At 40.6% G+C, this 21,724-nt stretch overlaps 1 protein-coding gene across 2 annotated transcripts in view; it reads left to right on the forward strand.

Moving 5' to 3' along the window:
* Window positions 1–207: 207 nt before the first annotated feature.
* The window catches only part of FBXO42 (F-box protein 42), a 72,352-nt gene continuing 50,835 nt past the window's right edge, over window positions 208–21,724 (forward strand). For both annotated transcript variants that reach the window (XM_067566218.1, XM_067566217.1), the window contains exon 1: window positions 208–422. The gene's annotated coding sequence lies outside the window, so the exon portion shown is untranslated. The remainder of the gene's footprint in view (window positions 423–21,724) is intronic.

A 21,724-nucleotide genomic window follows, 5' to 3' on the forward strand; every position in this document is an offset into this window, starting at 1 on the left:
TTGCTCAATGGTGTCCATGCGACTGCCCTTCCCAATATGGCGCTACCCGTATGGCCCCTTTGCGTGCCCTTCTCAATATGGCGCTGAACCGCATTCCCTCCTCTCACGTGACCTTCGCACGCTGATTTCACCGCGCTCCCTGGTCACGTGACCTGGCCGGCGTGCGCTTGCGCACTGCTCCTCGCCGCCTCCTCCCCCCCACCCCCTCGCGGCCCCTCCCTTCCCGGACTGGAGCGGCGGTGGCGGCGGCTGCTGCGATGCTGCCGATGCCGAGCCGCGGAGTGAAGATGGCGGCGGCCCAGGGCGGCCCGGGCTCCCGGTGCGCGCTGCTCTGAGGGGGGTTGGGCCGCGCGGCTGCTGAGCAGGGCGAGGCGCCCCGGCTCCTGCTTTTGCCCGGGCCCGGGAGCGAGCGAGGCGGGGAGGTGAGTGCCGGGGCGGGGCGGGGGCGGGGAGGGGACCCCCTCCCCAGTGGGGGACCCCGGTCTGTGTGTGTGGGGGGGGGGGCAGGGCACAGCACCGCACCGCACCCCCAGCGGGCGGCCCCCGTCTGTGTAGGGCGGGTCGGGAGCTGCCTGTGGGGCCAGGAGAAGGGGGGCAGTACCTCACCTGGGGGGGCGGGGAGGTGTCCGAGGAGGGAGAGGGGGGCGGGGAGAACCCCTCAGCTCCCTGCCCCCAGCCCAGCCTCTGCCCTGGGCACGGGGGACCCGGAGCAGGCGGGCTCTCTCCATCCGGCAGAGGAGGGGGGGGGGGGTCTGAGGCGCTCCGTGCCCCCCGGACCCGGGGGCGGGGGGGTTTCCAGCCGCCCCTCAGCACGGCCCCCAGGTGCCTGTGGCAGCACCTGCGATGTTGCCTTGTGTCTCCCGCAGGCGAAGAGGAGCTAGCCCGGGGTGTGCGGTCCGGGAAGGCCCGTGTTGTCCTGGCGTGCAAGCGAGGAAGGTCTGGAAGGGGGGGTGAGACAGTTGGGGACACCCCATCCAGCCCCTTTGTTAGGGACCTGCCTGGTTTCCCCCTGTCTAACAAACGCCGTTTGTTTTTGCTACCTGTGATATAACGCTGATGAGGGAGTTCGCTACGCTCCAGATTACACACACTTCCTGCCAAATCCTGATCAGTCGAGAGCTGTCTACACGAGGCATGAGTCTTTAGTTTTCCGGTCTGCTTGCTATCCTTGAAGGTGGTGGCGGTGGTGGGGTCTGCTTCGTCCTAGAATAGTGCCTGTCTGAGGAGCAATTGCAGGAAGGTTCCCATTTGCTTTCTCTTTCTTACTCACTAAATACTAACTTGAGAGGACGAAGCAGCCTCACCATTTTAGGAGTCAGGAGCTTGTTTCTCTTCTCGGTATATTCATTGTTTGTGGTGATGTTACTGAGAGCACATTCTGAAAAAATGGGACTATTTCCAATACATTCTGATTTTTGTGAAGGGCATTAAACCTGGTTGTACTCATGTCTTGGGACAGCCAAAATCTTCTGAAAATTGGGATTTCATTAAAAAACACACGCTTCAGCAATGCCGTACTAAGCATGAATTTCAGATCACACAAATTCAGACTTTCAGAAAACTTGAGTTCACCTGTAATGCTTTTCAGATCAAGGCTGGTGTTATAATGAAGCTGTCAGTAGAAATAGCATTTTTATATTTATATATAAAAATAAAGATGAGTGCAAATACAATACTTCAGATCCTTGGAGAACTTTGTGTGAATTCAGAATCTAAACTAGGTTTTGCATTTTGTGCCCTGGGGTCTCTGTGATATATATGTTTGACTTTAGAAGCATAACATAGTATTAATGCTAATGGTGAACATAACATAAACAGCAAGAGATGGTAGGATGGGTATTTACGTTACCTGCCTTCTCTGACTTTCTTCTGGTAGTCTGGCTCACTGATGGTATTAGTGAAGAATGGCATTTTGTTAGAACTATAAACTGAATAGCATTACTTCAGTGGGATTGTCTCAAAATGCATAGCTCTTGCTTACAGCAATACAGTGTAATCCTCATAAGTAAGAGGAAACGAAGCCTCTCTGGCTTAAGTATTTTGCACAGATGCATTTACATTTGAAATCCTAACGTCGTCCATCTCTGATGGTAGATGTTTCTATTTTAATGGTCTCCAAGGCTGAGGGGTGGACCCTTAGCACCTTGCATTCCTAATTTTGTGATCTGAACTCCAATGCTTGCTCTTGGAGGTGATGGGAAAAGAAAGAAAGGTATATGAAGCCTTATTGTATTGAAATGTGTGTTTATCTGTAACTATTTCCTGCTTATAAATTAACCTTATAAACATATAAACTTCTGCTATGAGACTTACTTAATCCCCATTAATGGGCATGTCATTTGCATTAAAATATTTTCATTTATCATAGTGAGAACTGTTTACACTGCAGGCCAATAACTGGTGGAACCTTGGCAAAAGAAACACTGTGTATTTGGGCAGAGAAAAACAGATTTGATCTGGGTAGAAATCATGGTCTTTTCTAAAGGAGTTGTTTGCTTGAGGCTGATTGCACTTGAGGTAACCTAGAGGACTGTATTCAACCTTTAAGAACCAAAGGGCCACCTTGCCATCTAATGGCACTATGGAACTATTAAGAATCATGGTGAATGATGCCCCAGTATTGCGTGCATTGTGAAATCACATCTGTATGATGACATTGCATTGTCATGACAAATTGATGCAACATCACAATACAGTGATATAATCAGGACATGAAAAACTTACCTGATGTGCCTGTCAGGAGACTAAACCTGCTGGCTAGTTGCTGAATGGGGTCCAGGGGTAGTACTTTGAAAGGCGTTATCCTAACCCAGCTTGGGAGGGGAGGATGCTAGGGTTTTGGCTTGGGGAAGGGGGAGGAATTCTTCTGTCATCTTCTGGCTTAGCAAGGCTGTGTCTATGCTACAAACTTCTGCTGGTATAGCTATTCAGCAAGGGGTGTGAAGAGGGTGATCTCTGATTTGCATAGCTGTGCTGGCAAAAGCTCCTAGTGTAGATGCAGTTATGCCAGCAAAACTGTGCTTTCTCTGCTATTCTGCCTTTTCCCCAGCCTCTAGGTTTTGATGTCAGTTTTGCTACACACACACACACACACACGAGACGCACACACACGTCCCTCTGCAGACATAGGAAGACAGCACTGTGTCAATGAGGGGACATGTGAAAACTTTTTTCTTAGTAAACCTAGGGACTAGATATTTAGTTTTAAAATTAAAGCTTACATTTTGCAGAAACTGACGGTGTAGGCAGGCATATGCCGTGTCAGACCAGACTTCCCATTCACTATGGGCAAGTAGGTGAATGGACTTTTCCAAGCTTTGACATCACCACCTCTCTGCCCTGGCTTCTGAGAGAAGGGTCTTGTTTGCTTAGACTGAATGAGGGAATCATGGAGACTAGCAGTTACTTTCTGCCTTCTATTCTTTGCAGTTAGCAAGGAGTCCTGCTGACTACCACCTCTTGCATACATCACCGTTCTCAGCAGTAACTCTTGCAGTTCCTGCTTCTCTGGCTCTGCCTGATAGCAAGACACCTAGAGAATGCTGTTCAGATCCCAGCCTGCACTGATCATTTTCCATTCTATTCCACCTGTAAAATAAAACTGCATACTTTTATTTCTGGTACATTTTCAATTAAATACAATATTTTTCTTGTCTCTAAACTGCTGTTGTGCAGTACTGACCTCCTGCCTTGTTCCAGACCCAGCAGTATTTGATTTTTGGTAGCAGGTAAAAGCACATATAAAGCATTGGGGAATGAAAGACACATTATAATAAGATATTGCATTGTTGCATACAGTAAGTAGGGATGGTTTCCAATGCTGTGTGTACTATTTCTCTGTCATACACTTTATAATACTAACTTTCTATCTTCAGCCTTTACTGTCTCTCGATAAATAAACTCTCCTGTTAGCACTCAAGTTGTCAACTTCAATAACCACTTTTTCCATTCTCACAATTCAGGAAAGTTATAAAAGAACCTTTTTAAAGATTTAGTCTTCTGTGCAAAACATTATAGCTGTGGTTAAAATACAATATCTCAAATCATTCATTGATAGTTAGGAACCTGGATTAATTTTACTTGGTGGAGGATTTTAGGTAATCAGTATTAGCGGGTACTACTTCCATTGTTTTTGTTTCTGAATCGGGGCATTTCTTTCTCTCTTTGCTGGTAGGGTGGGGTGCATTTGGCAGTCCTTTTATTAGAATACTAAAACAGTTTGGCTCTGTATTTAGTTTTACATTTTCTTTCCATATGTTTAATGGAAAGAGTGACAAGAACGGTTATTGGCAGGGGACAAGATACACATTTCATGTGGAGAGAGGAGGCTTATTATTAGTTCATTTCCAGAGCATGAATTGTTTTTTAAATGTGTGTGCAAAACTTCAGTAAACTGTACTATAGGCATCTTAGGTAATTGCCAATTTATGCTGCTTCCACAGCATGTGACTGAGGGTTGCTTAAAAAGGTTATCAGTCTATATAAACGAACCTTTGAATCTGGGGGAAGTTTTTCCCAGTGTATTTGGTTATTGGAGAAGATATTGATTCATGTCTCTAACAAATTTGACATTGATAAATATTGATGAATTTCATATTCATTGACTTCTAAAAGGCAACATCATGTCTAATATCAGAGAAGGCTTAAGAAAACAAAGTTTGCACGGAGACTCAGTTCCAATCTAGATTAAAAGCTTTTGGAATAAGAATTTGAATGATGTTCTGATCATGTTGAGCAAGTACTTAATGGATGATTCTGAAGATAAAAATCACTTTCAGGCTATGTTTTCTGTCTTAGGTATTACTGGATTCAACTTAGAGGTGTTTTGGGAAATTCTGAACCCAGATATCTTTATTTGTTTGGGTTTAGCCATAATATATTAACATTATTAATAGTTAATACCGTTATTTGGAATATAGTAGCAAATAGCTGAATTAAAATTCCTTTCCAAAATGTTTACATTTTATGTGTGTGTATATATAATATATAGCAAAGTGAGAGATCTCTATCATTATTAAACTGGCGATAATAGGCTGGTATTATGGAGAATGCAGAAAATATTGTCCCTGCCCATAGAAGCTTACAGTCTAAAGCACCGTGAATGTCAGAGCATCAGTTCATTCCCATTTGACTTTTTTTGTGGTATGTCCTCTTCCCTAGTTTTCTAGAAATCATTGATATGTGTGTGCTCCTCTAGCATGGAGATGGACCCCTCCCAAAGGCCTGTATTGAAAACCAATAAAAACGTGAACATCTAATGTGGTGAGTGGAAGTATGATTTACACTCCAACAGTCTGTATCACTTCACATGACTTGGGTGCATTTTAAAATATGTCTGGCTCATTTTGTCCTGTGAAGTGCCTGAGTTCCATAGTGGACTTGGTTTTAACTGTTTTTCAGTGGGTTCTTAATGTCATCTGGATTAGTTTTTGGTTGCTTGCTACGTGAGCATCATTGTGCTATGTGCCTGTAACTGCACTCCCTCTGGTCATGAACTTGTCAGATCTAATAAGTTCAGTAGTGATCATCTGCTCAGTACTTTGACAGGAGACATCTAAGGACAGCCCAGAGTTCTGCAGGGAATGGTGTTTGTCTCAAATGGGAAGGTGCTACTTAGTGAGTGGGTACTGAACCAGTGCTGTGGCATGATTTGTGGAGGTACTATCCTGCTGGAATGCTGGTGTATTGGAAGAGATGTAAAAGCAAGGTCTTGTCATTACAGACACCAAGGCATTTTTCACTGTGGTAAGGATATAAACCTTGATGTCTTGGCAAAATTCAAATTTGGTGTGCATTCTGCCTAATTAAAATGCCCTCTGTAAGTTGATAAAATATTACTCTTGCTGGCACAGAAGGGGTATACTGTCCTAGAGGTGATGCATTTCATTGGTGCGTGAGTGAATGTATGTAGTCTTCAAAGTGATTTAGGATCCGTCAGGATAAAAGGCACTGCATAAGCATAACATTTTACTATGAAAAGTAGAGGCTCTCTTTATTAAACATGTCTGAATATGAGAAAGCAGTGAATCCATCTTTTTTCTTATCAGTCCACAAATGTACTGGATTCAGGTGCCAAATATTGTAAGCACTTAAACAGTGATATTTTCTTATGGCAGGGGGGGACCTGGTACTGTTCATTTTAAAACTTTTATCACACTCGAATTCAGAATGGGCACTGTGAAAGAAGTGTTTTGTAATGGGTCCAAAGTCCGCAAACTGCTCCTGTTTAAATCATAACACATTCTTTCATACTTTTAGTGTATGGGGGAACGATGATAATACAGGTGTTTTATTTGTTTTTATAAATTATTGTGAACACTCTTGTGTTTTCAGTTCTTTTCTCTGTGAACTCCCAGTTACAAAGAATGGGGCTGGGTATGTTTGGGAGATGAACCATCTTTGAAAGGTTAAATTCTTTAGAAATAACCTATATTTTTCAGAAGGCCATTGGTCTACTCCCCTCACTGACGATGCGTTAAATGACTCCAGGTCTAACAAAGCTTTTGCTTTTGTGCATTATGGTGGTAAGATTTTTTCAGATGAAAGTGGATGGAAAATCACTAGCCTTTAAGTGTCTCTTGGTTGCTTTGTGAGCTAAATTTTTTGTTAGAAAAGCAAGATGTCTGTGTTCCATTTGAGTAAATACATTTACAGACAAGTGGCAGTGGCTTTTTTACTCTTTATACATGTTCCATTTTGTGGAGTCAAATATATGAGCTAAAATTATTTAGATTAAATAATGCGGTTCAAGGGACAAAATGGGAAGTTAAATTTTTCTGTTCTGCTGAATTTGTACTGTACCCTTTTCCCACTTAGAATCCCTCAGTCTGTTTCACACGGTGGTAGCTAGATGGTTGTAGTAACAAACCATTATGAATTGATAGCATAACGGATTCTAGACTTCCAGCTACGGAGTTTGATAGTTTGGCAGGATTCTGATATGTAAATAGAAACGCTGCCTTACAAGTCAGTCCAATATTTGTCAAACTGTAGTTTGACTGTCATAGGAACACATGGTGCAGTTCTAGTGACATGCATCCACTGTCCCTGCAGTAATGTACTTGCCTAGTGCAGATAGACACCAATATCTTCCATTCTGAATTGCAGTGTACTACAGTGTGTGTAATTTTGTATTTACAGATCAGTGATCCAGGTGTTTTTGCCTCTTTGCTCTCCCTGGTCATAATCATGAGTGAGAATGCCAGTGACAAATGCTGACACATTTGAATTTATATGTTAAACCCTTTTGCTCAATATGAAGGCAAACATTTTAGTTCTCTGCAGAGTTCTGTGCTTGCTTTTCTCATATTGGTATCCACCAACCTTTCAGATTTTGCTTATTGTATTTTGTGTTTTCAGTCCAGTCCGAACTTTTGTCAGTGAACTGTCAAAATATCAAAAGACCTCTCAGAAGTAGTTGCATATTCATTTTAATAGCTAGAGAGACAGTGGCCTAGTTTATTAAGCACAGGTTAGGGGAGCCAGAAATCTCTGAAATTCTAATCCCAGCTCTTGTCAGTGATTTGCTGTGTGGCCTCTGTTGCCTTAGTTTCCCAGTCTATAAAATGGGATTAGCTACCACAGTGAAATCTACAAAGTTAGGCAGTGGAGCACCGACTGTTTTAATGCTGTTACTATTTATAATAAAAATGTTATTTATGAAAAAACTTAATTTTTTTGGTAATTGAACAGCAGGTTTATATGAAATACTGTCTTTGAATTAAGTGTATTTGATAATTGTCAAGTATATTTTTGGTGTAAATTGTTTTTCTAATAAAAAAATGAAAATTATACTAGCCCTAGTGGTTTGTGGCATTAGTTTTGTCAGCTAACAGAAGCAGTGCTTAAATACCCAAGGTTACATTTCCCTCCCCCTTGATCCTGGTCAATATGAAATAGAATGTTACTAGATGGTTAATACTTTACTAACTGATTTTGTCGTGGTCCTTCCTTTTGTAACATGAAAGCTGAATGAGCTAGTTCATAGAAGGTGATTAATGGGATCTATGCGGTTATGATTAACCAAGTGGAAGTCATGAAACATCTTTTTAGGGCAGGCTTGGTTAGTGGGTTACAGTTCTTAATGGTATAGTATAGAATAAGCAGGTAATTTGAGTGGATAGCAATTGGATATGGAGGAGAATATCAGTTGCAGGTGCTGAAATGGTAATGTCCATGACAAGCTAGCATTACCTAGATTTTCATGCCATAGCCGCTAAGCAGAAAGATCATTGCAATAGCCAACTTTTCAAAGCAGTCCATTTTGACAGTTTTAGAGATTATTAAATCGTGAATGCTCAGCCCTTCCTTTGCTAACACTCAGGTTTTGCAGTATCTGTTGCTTTTTGACTGTAAGTTACATGTGATTTCAGGTGGCAGGCACGCTTCCCATCTTCAAATTGATTGTTTCAAGGCTCCTTATGTGAATTTCTTAAGCAACATTGCAAGCTGGGTAATGGAGTATCATGGTTCTTAAACCTAAGATGCAGTATAATTTTGCTTTGTTGTAAATACAAAACTTGCTTCTCCACACACCATTCATGAAGTGTGTGCACTCTTATTCAGAGACCAGAAACTGAAGGTTGTGTGGAGTGAAACAGCCACATTGTAAATTGCTCTGCCAGTAAGCCCCCAATAAAATTGACCTGGACTACTTTTATTGAGGATTTGAACTGGTTCTCAGAGTGAAATGCTAGGCATGAATCTGGTGGGGGCTTGTCAGAAATTTGAACTTTATTGACATCTCAGTCATACCAGTACACTTACTTCAAGCTGCAATTAACTGCTTGACTTCAAGCATTAAAAATAGTGTACAAATATTAATTACTTCATTTCCCTGAAACCTCCCAACATCCTTCTAGACAAAGCTATATCAGCCTTCCTCCTCCATTTAATATACAGAGTCAGATGACATAGTTTGTCTTAATTTCTCTCTCATTTAATTTACATAATGACCTGACAAGGTAACCTTTGGACACTGTCATTCAACTCAGGCTGTCGCAGCTGCTGCTGGAGCTCACCATTAGGCCAGTACTTATATTTCTGAAATTAAGGTTTTGATGCACAGCCACTGATGGCTGGAGCTGGGCAGATCTCCAATATAGGACGGGAGGTAGTTTGTTTTTAGGTTTTTCTTATATATACTTCATGACACAATGTTTCCCATTATAAAAGCTGTTTTTGGTGTTAGGGGTACGAGACAGGGATGTTCAGTGTTTTCCTTTTGTGTTGGCTTTTGGCCTATTTGACATTTCATGAAGCAGGTGCAATCTAGCAGGATCTTTCCAGTCCAAGAATGCTGTGAACTGTATGGAATTGTCACTCAGGATGGGCTGCTGCTTTACTATCTGAACAAGTGTAATTGATACATGGTTATCTCCCTGAACGGACCTCCTGTGACAATACAGTCTTCTGGCACTCTTTTCACTTTGTGTTTTACAGCATTAAGCCTTTTCTTTCATTGTCATTACTTTTAAACACTGATATCCTGCTACTGAATTAATGCTGTCATGCAAATAATTAGTCTTTTTTTCAGCTTGGAAATTCTTGTGTTACTGCTGCAACTGGACATAATATACTGGTTGTATATTTTCTCAGACAACTCTTCTCCTTTGCTTCTGTCCACATTTTGTCCTTGCGTGTGGCTCTCCAATCTTACTTTCTATAATCTTTGTCCTGCCCCATTACATGCTTCATGATTATTTCAGTGCTTGGTTAACTTGATTCTGTGACTGTTGGTTTCTTAGTTCCCTTTAATCTGTCCCATGTGCATGATCAGTTCTGTTTGGTTAATGCCATTTGATACTCATTGTTACTCAGCTTTTTCACTTTGATCTGTCCAAGTATCATAGTTCAGATTTACCACCTGTCCATTTGTACTACACAGGCTCATTTTTACTCCACTTGTATATATTCTTTTGGCAGTTTAAAAAAGGAGAAATCGTGTTTCCCCTCCATTTACCAGGTCTGCCTATTTCCTCTGTTTGCTGATGAGTTTAAGATAGGGATTAAATTTATAGTCAGTCCTTGAAAACTAGATTTGGTGTATAAATCAGATTTTTTAAAAGTTAGAATTAAATCCAAAAAAGTTCTTAAAATAAATAAATAAAAATTCCCATGTGGCCAGTTGCCGTTTTAACTGTCCTGTGTGTTGGTAGTTGGCTATCTTAAATATAAACAGTCTTCAGATGGCCCTTTGAGGATCAGCCAGTGTTGCTATTTCTCCTAAAAAGACAGCATTTCCACATGTTTAAAAAATTAGGGAAGATCCTAAATTAAGCGTGTGGCTCATGTATTGAGTGTTTCTCTTGCATGTGAGTTCTCAAGTAATACATATGTGTTTTTGATTAACTCCTTGAAGAAACAATCACCTTTTACATAAAATCCCCAAATGTGTTCACCTGATTGTTAAACCTGAATTCCAAAAAATAAACCTTGGAAATGAATGTCTTCGCTTATTGTGGAGAATTCTTTCACTTTCATCTCCCATCCCTTGGTGACGTCCATCGTCACTTTGTGCATCTGGGAGAGCATAGACTATTTGGCTTTGTGCATGGATGGGGAGCGGGCACTAACTACGAGGAGTAGGACTGGATTCTCTGAAACCTAGGTCTCAGTCAGGTGAGTACTAGTTTTGTAGTTTGTATTGGAAACAGCTCTTCATGTTGATCAGGTGGTAGTAGTACAGGAAAAAATTCTTTATTATAGTAAAAAGCAAAATAAGATTAAGATATTACAAGTGACTGTCTACTGCAATGTAGCAAACACCTGGAAAAAGCAGCCCTCTTGGGTTGCTTTAACTCAACTCCCCAGTTCCTGTTTTTCTTTAGCAAAAACAAATATTCAATGTTTTGTGTGATTATCCCCACAAAAAGTGTGTTATTGGACATATATAGGGATATTGTATTTTAAGACAACACAGAATAAATTAGTCTAATAAAAACCTGTAAACATAACCTCTGTTTTATGACTCTTATTACTACTACATACAAAGCTCTATTGATTCTAGCATGCGTCTCCCTAATGATACAGCTGTAGGGTTGGTTTTATGCATCTAAAACCTACACCCAAGTTCATTAGTTTTAGTGGCCTATGTATGTTTATAAAAAAAAAAAAAAGTCAGATTATGATTGGGAACAATTCTGTGTAGTAACCTCGATATAGTTGTCCTCAAACAGTGGATTTAAAATTTACTGGTACAACTTCACATGCTCTGCAATCCAATATCCTGAGAAAGGAGTTGGGCTGTATTTATTTAAAATATCTAACTGACATGTTTCGTAGCCTTTATCAAATGCAAACTGAGTTCTTGGTAACTATTCATTTTAAGCAATTTTGGAAAGACACCCAGATTCTTGCTAAGGTTCCACAATTTTTCTGTATAAAATCTGTACCGCCATCAAAATAAAAGCATTTTATTCTGTCCTGATCTTATATTAGGACAGGGAAAAATTCTATTTATCTTAAGTCTTCCTGTACCCTGTGAAGCCTGAAAGCCGTTTCTTGCTGTTGTGTGTCTTTTTCCCCGTTTCCAGTTGACAAGCATGCACTTCCCCCATTGTTTCTGATGGAGCTTTTCTTTTGCCCTAGCAAAGCACAGCTCTGAAAGTAGTTTTAGTTAACAGCTGATTCAGAGCCAGCAGAGGGAGCACAGGGGCAAAAAACATGCTTTCTGTGTACTTTCCACAAGAATAAGTGTTTTCTCAGTCTCATCAAGAGCAATGCATTTAAAAAACAATCCAGATACATAGATTGAAGTTGTTCCTCGTTAACTTTCAAGGTAGTTTAAGTTAAACAGAAGAGAGGTACTTATTCCAGAATAAGCGCTCAAACATGGAGTTAATCTGCAACATGTGCCGACAAACCCTTAGAATCAGCGAATTATTCCCCTAGATTAGAACCATTTCAAAATAGGGTCAAATTTGTATATAAATTACTTGAATGTCCTTTTTATTAATTCAGATTACACAGTTTGTGCCAATTCCCAGTTTTATTTATATTTGGCTCAGTCAGTCTGGCTAGAACATCTTTGAGTGGTTTACTGAGATTTGATACCTTGAAGTGTGGAATACGCTCTTGATCTTAGTCAGGCTCTTAGTCAAGTGGTTAGGTGGGCCACCCAGTGGGAATTGTGCCCAGCACACAGATTACTGACCCAGCTTTGTAGCCATTTGACCTGCAGGCAAATGTATTTAATGCAGGGTGTGATTAATCCATGGCTTGTTTGGCTAACAATATGCACTTTATATATGTGAACTTTACCAATACATAATTACATGGCACAGAACAACTCCGTCAGTGCAGCTATTGTCTATTATGCTAGCTTTTCTAAGAGAGGTTTTTCTCCATTTAGTTTTAAATAGGTTTTAAAGAACTAAATAAACTAACATGCAGGCAAGCAACTTCAACTAGTAATAAGGCTGTGAAACAAAATAGAAAATCCATCAAATTTATTTGAGAGGGATATTTTATTGTGTGCCTGGGTGTTAAAGGTTTCAAGGAATTTTGTGCAACATTCTGTATGTGCAGAAATATGTGGAGAGAGACTAGGACTGAATGTCAGCTGTGGATATAAATGCTTTTACATTTTTTAGCTTTTTTCCTGAGTTTTGCATTAATAAATATTTTGCCAACCTTTTTTTAAAAGGTTCTGGGGTCTGATTGCGTTCTCAATTTTGTCACCAGAATTTGGTTATGGAATAAGTTTTATTATGTAAGCTTGGGTTATATTGTTCCTAAGCATTGCTGTTTTCTGATGATGTCACAACCTTTATATTGAGCTAGAAGTGGAGAACTTGATTCAATTTTGAGTATTATAAATAAAAAACAAATGTCTACCTATTTCTGAATATTTGCTATTGGTTGATGCATCTTCTGTGCTTTCAGTTTTGTATGAGGGTATTTAGGCAAAATTTTGCACGGAGAGGCTCACAAATATCCAATTGCTTACACCTTAAACCCTTGCTGCATGGCGGGAAGCGTGGAGTCATAAACTGAACTGCTTTTACAGCATTGGCTGTGATGTGTTTAGTAACTGAAAAGCTGTTTTGGGTGGGGGGAAGATTTCTGATAGCTATAAACTACCTTTTATTGCAGTATATAGCAAATGAAGTTAATTTGTAAGCATGATCTATAACAAGTACAGGATACTATATAATTGAAATTGGCTTTTACCGGCTTGTATCTGGTGTCCTTTATATATAGTAGCACTGTTCTTGTTTTAAAATGTTCAACAAGAAAGAACTAGTTATGGAAAACAATTGCTATTGCATGAATTTCACAGCTGTGATACAGCAGAGAATGTATACAAATGTTTATTTCATTCTCAAGGTTGAAGCCCCACTTATTTGGGAAAAGGAGTGTACTAGGTATCCTTTTGAAAAGCTGTTTGGGAGGGGGAGGGGAAGAGAGCTCAACTTGAAACCTCATTCCCAAGGACTCTGACTGTCCTGTCAGTTTTGTGGTGGTGATGAGAAAAAGCTTACTGAAAACGTCTTCGAACCCTCAGTCTGACTCAACCCTATGTAGCCATTTATGTCTCTGATACCAGCATAGCATTGCGGACAAAGGAATGTTGCCCATCGTTCTATTCCCCAAAGCTCATTGCCGAAATACAGATATTTTTCAGTCTTGAAATGTCGCAGCGTTTCATAGAAGAATTAGCGTTGCAGAAAAGTGTACAATTTTTGCTAAGTACAGTAGTGTCATGCCCAAATCCTTCTTCCTTTTTCCTGCTCTGCTGCTGGGCTAAGGTCAGGAAGAGTCGGATTTTGTTTCCAGTATAAGTGATGGCAGGTCTTGCTTAACATGTTACTGACACAAACTTTAATCACAATCCTTGTGCCACTCTTCCCTTCCGAATTAATTGGTTTTTGCAAAAGAATTCTAGAATCTCCCCAAGCAAGGGAGGAGGTGCTTTTCCTTTATTATTGAATACCAGCAATTCAAGGATTGTTCTCTCACGCATTACAGGATCTCTTCCCCCACCTCTCCACCCACCCCAAGATCCCTGACACTCTTAAATATCGATTCTCTCACTGCTATTCTTCCACCTGTCACTTTGTGCTTAAAACAAGTAGTCTCTTACAATTGCTAACTTATTCCTTGAGTTCTGTCATGTATGTTCAGTGCTATTCCCCGACTCCAGTGGAGTTTATACTTGAGTCTGTACAATCTGTTTTTGTAAATAGCTTTTCTCCCCTATTTTTTACTGAAGTAGGATTTATCTATTTTAGCACTAAGAAAGACGAGTGAAGTTTGGATACCTCCTGGTTTTTCTGAGGTACTGGTGGTGTTATTGGGAAGGGGATAGAATAGGTGAGGCTTGAATGTCTTGCTTTCAGTTTTCTTCCTAAGCATTTTTCCTTCAGTTGAGTGCTGTAGCACTTTTCCTACACAGTAGGAGACGATGGTGTGATCTTCCAGGGGGATGGTTCAAAGAAAAAATAGTACTTGCAGTGCAGGGCAGAAGATTTTAATATGTGACCTGTCCATAACTGGTTATCACCTGGACTGCCCCAACACCACAGCTTGAAAATTTCCACTCTGACACCATGATCTTTGGAAGGACATGACCAAGTACATAGAGGCCAGTCATTTTTATATACCAACCCATTGATTTTTTTTTTCCATTTGGCAAACATTCATTTTCCACTCCTGCCTCTAATGGAATTGAAATTAGTCTGGTGGTTCTTGTTTTCACCGGTGTCCTTGTGCTGCTGTGGGCAGGTAACTTTAGCTGTTACATGAAACAATCTGCAAATCCAACAGAAAATGTCACTTGAGAATTTTTTCTTCTGTTAGAGATGTGATTTCTTTAAGGGAAAACAAAACAAAATCAACGCCCGAGATTTAGAATCTGAAGCACCCCTCCTCTTGGATCATAATGTTTTTAAAGTAGGTTGACAATTAAATCTAAATTGTTGAGTGTCTCATTAAATGCTGACTAAGGCTATGTCTACACAACTGGGACTGCATCAGCATAGCTATAGTGCCATAGCTTTGCTGGCATAACCTCATAGTGTAGATGCAGGCTGCAGTAATGGAAGTTATTTTTTCCTTCGCTGTAGGAACACCACCTCCTGTAGTGATGATGGCTAGGTTGATGTAAGCTTTCTTCCATTGATCTAGGTGTGTCTACGCTAGGGATTAGGTTGGCATAGCTACGTTGCTCTGGGGTGTGGATTTTTGTACACGCCTGTAGCTATGCTGATCTAAATTTTAAGCGTAGACCAGGCCTCTACACTACAGAGTTAGGTCGGTGTAGGGCAACTAATTCTAAGCATCTACACTACAGTGTTGCTCCCATTGATGTAAGTCTCCCATTACCGTGACTTAATAACGCCACCTTTGTGAGAGGTGTAGCACTTAGGTCAGTGTAGTTAGGTTGACTCGGTGTCCCTATAGACTGAGCTGCCTGGGGCCAACAGCCCAGAGCTCCGCCACCCAGGCTGTCAGTTAAATTGGTGGAAGCGCTCCTGGTGAGTTGGTGCACCGCCAATAGAAGTGGTGTTGTGTGGACATAAAGAACCGATTTAATTACTCTGATGGCTATGTGTTGACGTAACTTGTCGACTTAATTTTGTAGTGTAGGTTTGTCTGGGATACCTCGGATAAGTTAGGCCTGCCTTAGCTTTGAGGGAAATGCTAAACTTTAGGCAAGATGTGTGTAGGCCTTTTGTCTTAATCCTTTCTCTGAATGCTGTATTCCTGTAGATAGATTAAAAAAAACTTGTTTTGAAGGAGCTATACTGCAGTGCTTCCCAAACTTTTAGCTTAAGTCACCCACCTACTCCATTATCTTTTTTAGGTACCCACCCTGTTCCCCTTCTCAGCCCTTCAGCCCCTTTGTTTTTGCTCTCCCAGCCCTACCCCCTCCTGTAGCCCCAGTTGGCCGCTCTCTCTCTGTGACTGGATTGTGATTGCTACCAGACTGCTAACTGTCTGCTTGCTGGCTTTGTCCATTTCTGCACTGCTACAGCTGCCCATCTCCTGCTCTCAGTTCCTGTGGACAGCAGGCAGTGGCATGGGGGGAGTGTGATCCAGGCAGCAGCAGCGTGAAGGAAGCAGCAAGAGCCAGTGAGTGGACAGTCAGCAAGCAGCCTTTCCCTATCCTGTGTGTGGCTTGCAGGTACTTCCTCCACGTTGCTGCTGCCAAGATCCTGCTCCCTATGCCTGCTGGCCAGGGGAAGTGCGAATGTGGACGGTGGGTGGACCTCCTCCAGGATGGTTGGGACCCACAATGCTGGACTGAGTCACTATATATTCACTCACAGGTCACAGTTCCTGAAGGGGGTGCATTGCAGGTACCAAAGCCAGTTGGGCCTGCTAAGGCCAGCAGAGTTGGTAAATGAGTGCTGTAGCCCAGAACCCAGTCTGAGTGGAAGAATTGCAGGAGGCCAGCCTGGGGAGGTAAAGGCTTGAGGCCCGAATACCTGGAGGGGGTGCACTCCGGCAAGATCAGAGAGGGTTACCCAGTACTGTGACAGGAATGTTTTAATGTTTATATATAAGCAATTTCATAGTCTGTGGTGGTTCTTACAAAATTTCAAGACAAGTAATTTTTTTGCTTACATCTACCTGCCTCACCGTTTGTGTTACATTGCAGTGAATAGTCACATCAGCAGACTCATAAAACAAGCAAGTTCTATTTTAAGTGTATTTGGGAAAGGAGAGGAAGGAGGAAAATGAAATCCTATACAATGAGAAAGCAGTTATGAAAGGTGTTGCTGGTTCATAATGATGCAGCTTTTGGGGACAATCAGAGAAATTTGATCACTGCTAGCTTGGCTTTAATGTTATTACATGAATTCATTCACTTACTTATCTGCATTATTTTAAGTGGCTGGGCTTTTCTTTTTGGTGGGGATTTGGAGATAGTTGGTAAATGTTTTGAAATGTTCTTGCTGCTTTGGAATAAAACCACTTCTCTCAGGAAACGAAATAGGAGAATATACATCCGGTGGGAAATTAAAGGATGCTTCAGAGCTGTCCTATTGATGGGATCATGAGTTGTCAGAGCAAAGCAGGGTGCCAGACTGTCTACATGTGGGGATTAATTGAAGACTTGACTGTACGTTTTTGTTGTGGTGCCATCATATGACTTCAATATAGATGCAATCTTGATCTCAAGTATTAATGCTACACAAATTAATATTTACAGTGTACATAAACTGAAGCCTAGTTTATAATGTAAATAGTGGGCACTCAAAGTGCAAGATTAGCTGATCAATGATGTCTGGTAACAAGTCCTCCATCATTCATGAAGCCCTGTTTTTTTTCTGCGTAGCTGAATGGACTGCTGGAAAACTAAGTTCAAAATAAAACAAGAATCATATTGAATAATTCCATAAAGGGAAGGCAAAAATGCCCTGATCTGTTCTTTTATTAACTCACCAGTAGAAATACTTCCTACCTAGATAGCACTTTAATCTGTAGATCTCAAATGTTTTATGAAGATAGATATCACTATTGCATTTTAGAGATGGGGAAGCTGATGCACAAATTGGGCAAGTCAGATCACCTAAGTCATCTAGCAATTTAGTGGCAGAGTCACTGGCCTGGGACACTTGCTGTTTTCCAAAATCCTTCTTCCCTGAATAACAGAGATTATTTTTAGTTTTGTTTTTCTGTAATAAATCTTCTGGAGTGGGCTCATAGGAAATGTTTTTGTCTAAAGTAGGAGGAATAGACTGGAATCATACAACAATTTTATGGTAGCCACTTCCTGCCCACTGTAAAACACTGCTTGTGTACATAGATTTTTCTAACAATAACAGATTAAGTTGTACAGTTATTCATATGCAAACTTTTGCCTTTGTGGAGTTGAAGGAATGTAATACTAATTTGGGGTGTTTGCATGAGAGAAATAATAGTGGGAGGGCTTGGAGTAATATTATTTATGAAGCTAAAATGTCTAGAAAACCATGGACTAGCAAAGTGGAATGAATCCAGCGGTCTCTAATGTGACATGATTTACACAGCAGGCCCTAATGCATCCCTGGCTGGAGTTATTGGGTTCATTTCTTTAAGCAAAACTCAGAGTAAATTGTCATTTCACGTTTCCATGTTGAATCTTGTTGAGCGCTGTAAGACCAGTGCCCCACCAGTTTCAACTTTCTTTGATTTTTTTCATAGAGAATTTCAAGATTACACAGATGACAATTAGTGTTAAATATAAATGTCCAACAGGGATGCATTCACTGGAACTTGGTGCTTAATAGCCAAACTAGTTAGAAGCACTTCCTCCTGTGTTAGTCAATATCATACAATGCATCTTTATATACACATTCTCCATACATGGTAAGAGGACGCTCTTTACGTAGTCATTTAAATCTTCAGAATTTAGTTTATACATATCAGAACAGATTTACTGGTTCATTTGCAGGAAATGAGAACAGAACTGAGTGGGGCTGCTGACATTTGGACTGGCTAACCCAGATGCTGATCACTCAGGCTAGCCCTACAGTGTAGACCGGCTGTAAAGTGTCTGGACAATTAGTATTGAGTTTCTCCACCCTACTACTGGCAATTATTTTTTCTGGCCTGTTTCAAAGACTGAACTTGCTAACTGCGCTTTCCCCCCATTTGGATAACTTTGCTAGGATTCTACTTCTTGAATTTTCAGCCTATATAGAGAGGGCACCGGAACCACTGTTCATGGGAAATGCAGCCTGAGAGCAGTCGTAGGCAGACATGAGACAGGTAATGGAGTGGGGGAGAACGTCATTGTTATACAGGGGACTAGAGTAGCTGGTTGTAGGTGGGCAGGAAGTTGGATTGGGCACCAGGTGTTTCATATAACACCTGAAAGGGGGAGAAAAGGATAAAGTGAGATACATGCTGAAGGTGTACTAAACACATGTCATTTTTGGTTTGTGAATTTCATCCCCTTTTGCAAGCCAGGAGAATTTTAAAATTATATACATATATGAAAATTGTGAATATGTTGGACTGATTACTGGAAGCCTGGTAAACTGAAATGGATTCTCTATTTGTAACCATAGCCAGTGTAAAAAGGGAGGCTTTGAATAGAATCTGCACTGAAAATGTATACGGCATAGTTTTAAAAAACTAATTGCAACGTAAGTGGGAGCCTTACATAGGGAAGCAGATTTGTGCAGAATGTTATAAATGGGACAAAAAGAGCTCTGTGCCCTCTGGCTAGGATGATGATGCAAGAAGCTGAGAGCAGAATAAACTACATACCTTTCTCAGAGGCACTGTACCTAACTAGAGTCCCGTCCACACAAGCAACTGAGCATCAGAAGTGCTTAGTTTTACGGTCTCTGATAGGGTTTTGCTTCAAGCAGTATTAGTGCTGTTGCACTTCGATCTTCGTCACAAAACAGCAGTTTGGATAACTTAAACCAGTGTGGAAAGGGTTTAGATGGACCAACCATCTGATTTGTTATGACAAATCCTGTGATAAAACATGAAGACTGACATTAGCTAATGGTATATATGAGCTCCAGTGCCTTCTCCTAGGAGTAGTTTGTGTGAACCCATACCACTTTTAATCTGTTTCTGAAGCACCCATCACCATGGTATCTAGGTACTGTACATAAATAACAGAAAATAGGGATCCCTCCAGACAGGACAGACATTTCTCTGTCCTGCTGTTCTATTGGATCATTGATTGCTGTTTTTAGAACACAACTGTGGATGTTTTATATCTTGTATATTTGGCTAATGCTTTATGAAAGAGGTAAACTTTGCAGCTTGATGGGAAGATGGCAAGGACTCTTCCTGATCATTTTGGACAGATTATTCCAGAGTCTTGGGCCAAAAGTCTCTTATCCTTGAGTATAGACCTGGGTTCTGTTAGCCATATTGCACTAGGTAACTGTCACTGTGGGTTCAGGAACATAGCATGGTCCTCTCTCAGCAACTAAAAATGTTTTACCATACACCTACTAGCCAGAATAGACATGAAAGACAAAGGTAGATATCTGCTAAACATGAATACCCACCTCTCTCACTGCAAGAAGGGAGAAAGCACTGTCTTTTCCCCTCTTCTCCAAAGTCTCCTGATTGCTGTGAGGGAGGGCAGATGTTCACCACTCCCTGGCTACTGTGACAAGGGGAAATGGAGAAGATTTCCACTGGGATTATTTCCAGTACTTGCTTTTGCTGATTGTGTTCTCCAGCTGCAACCCCCTGAAACTGACATGAGGTTGTCTTGATATTTTTTCACTACTTCCCATGTTGTTTTGAATAGACTTAAAGACTTTAAGGTCAGAAGGGACCAACATGTTAATCTAGTCTGACCTCCTGCACATTGTTAAATGGCCTACTGTTGTTCTCTCATTTGCTATTTGGTAAAGCTATAAACAGCAACACAAGCCCTGGAGCTAACTGTTTGCCGGCTCAGGAAGATAATGTTTGGTTCTCGTTATGAAGATCTCACCACTATATAATGGCTGGAAGTGTAATAAAATATGAAAACGTAAGTTCTGCAGAAGTTAATGTATTAGACTGTTGTGGTTGCCAGCAAAGCTAATGGTGGTTGGATTTTTCATGCCCTTCTCTACTGTTGTAAGGGTCTTTATAGTGATATCTGAGGAGGCCGCTTTGTGCCAGCTGTAACTTTTGTGAGGGTTTTGTGTAGGCTTATGCAGAATGAATTATACTAATCTAACCTGGAGGTGACACACATGCAGTTTGCATCTACTTGAATTTTCTCCCTTTATCCAAAAAAGTCAGCTTTCTGCTAGCTGCATCTTTCTGTTATGTTTGGACTTCTAGCATTTCCTTGGCTTCTGTTCCTTTAGTTTCCCTTTTATTATGTATTTACAATATAGCATCATTAGAGCTAAAATACATACTCTAACAAACTCTTAAGTTACTCCTTCCCTGGGATCTCGGCTAACTTTCTGTAGCCTGTTTTTATAGCAATCCTCTGTATTACTTCCTACTCTCAGCTCCCAGGTTTGAAAAAATTGCTGTCCTATTTACTCCCAGTCCTTATGCCTCCTTCATTTAATGAATGGAAATCCTCCATTGGATTGGATGATGGATAGACGTGGTATTTGATACTTTACTTAACATAGTACTCCACTGCTGTCAATTTCTAGGATTTGTATCTGTTAAATTTTGGAGACCGTTGTATGTGTTTTACATGTTCTTGTCTAAGTAGCGTGTAATTTGCTGATAGTAACAGCAGTTATATCAAATCATTCCGGTTCCAGACATTCTTTGTCATAACATTGACTATATTAGGGAGTTAAGACGCTAGAAGATTTTGAGAGCATTTGATGATGGTGATAACTGTAGCTCTTGGCAGTCTGTAAATTTGATTATATATTTTTAACTTTATTTCAAAGATTTTGACAGCCCATCTAATTTAGACTAGCACTCATAGAATTTTACGTGGTTTTGCCAATCAGAACTTCAGGAAAGAACCCAACAAAAGCAGAGCAGTTCTGTTGAAAATTTTCAATCAACTTGTGTTCAGAAAATTTATAAAGAACTTTTCTTGTCTACTGCTATTTACCCTACAAGTTCCATGGTTCCTTTGTTGTTAGTTGACTCTGTTTCTATGTAACTTTATTGGTAAAAATAAGATACTGCGTTTCATAGCTAACAATGAAGATTACTCTCATTTGATCACACTGAACACTCATCATGCATATGTAGTAGAAGGTGCTACAGGACTCTCGTTTTTTTTTTTATGTAGTAGAATGTGTTGTATATATGCATGTCATCTTTCAAAGTTCAGTAATTT

Source organism: Emydura macquarii, unplaced genomic scaffold, assembly GCF_026122565.2.
Source record: "Emydura macquarii macquarii isolate MOO-44397 ecotype Brisbane River unplaced genomic scaffold, CSIRO-AGI_Emac_v2 contig_2768, whole genome shotgun sequence".
NCBI classification, from domain to species: domain Eukaryota; kingdom Metazoa; phylum Chordata; order Testudines; family Chelidae; genus Emydura; species Emydura macquarii.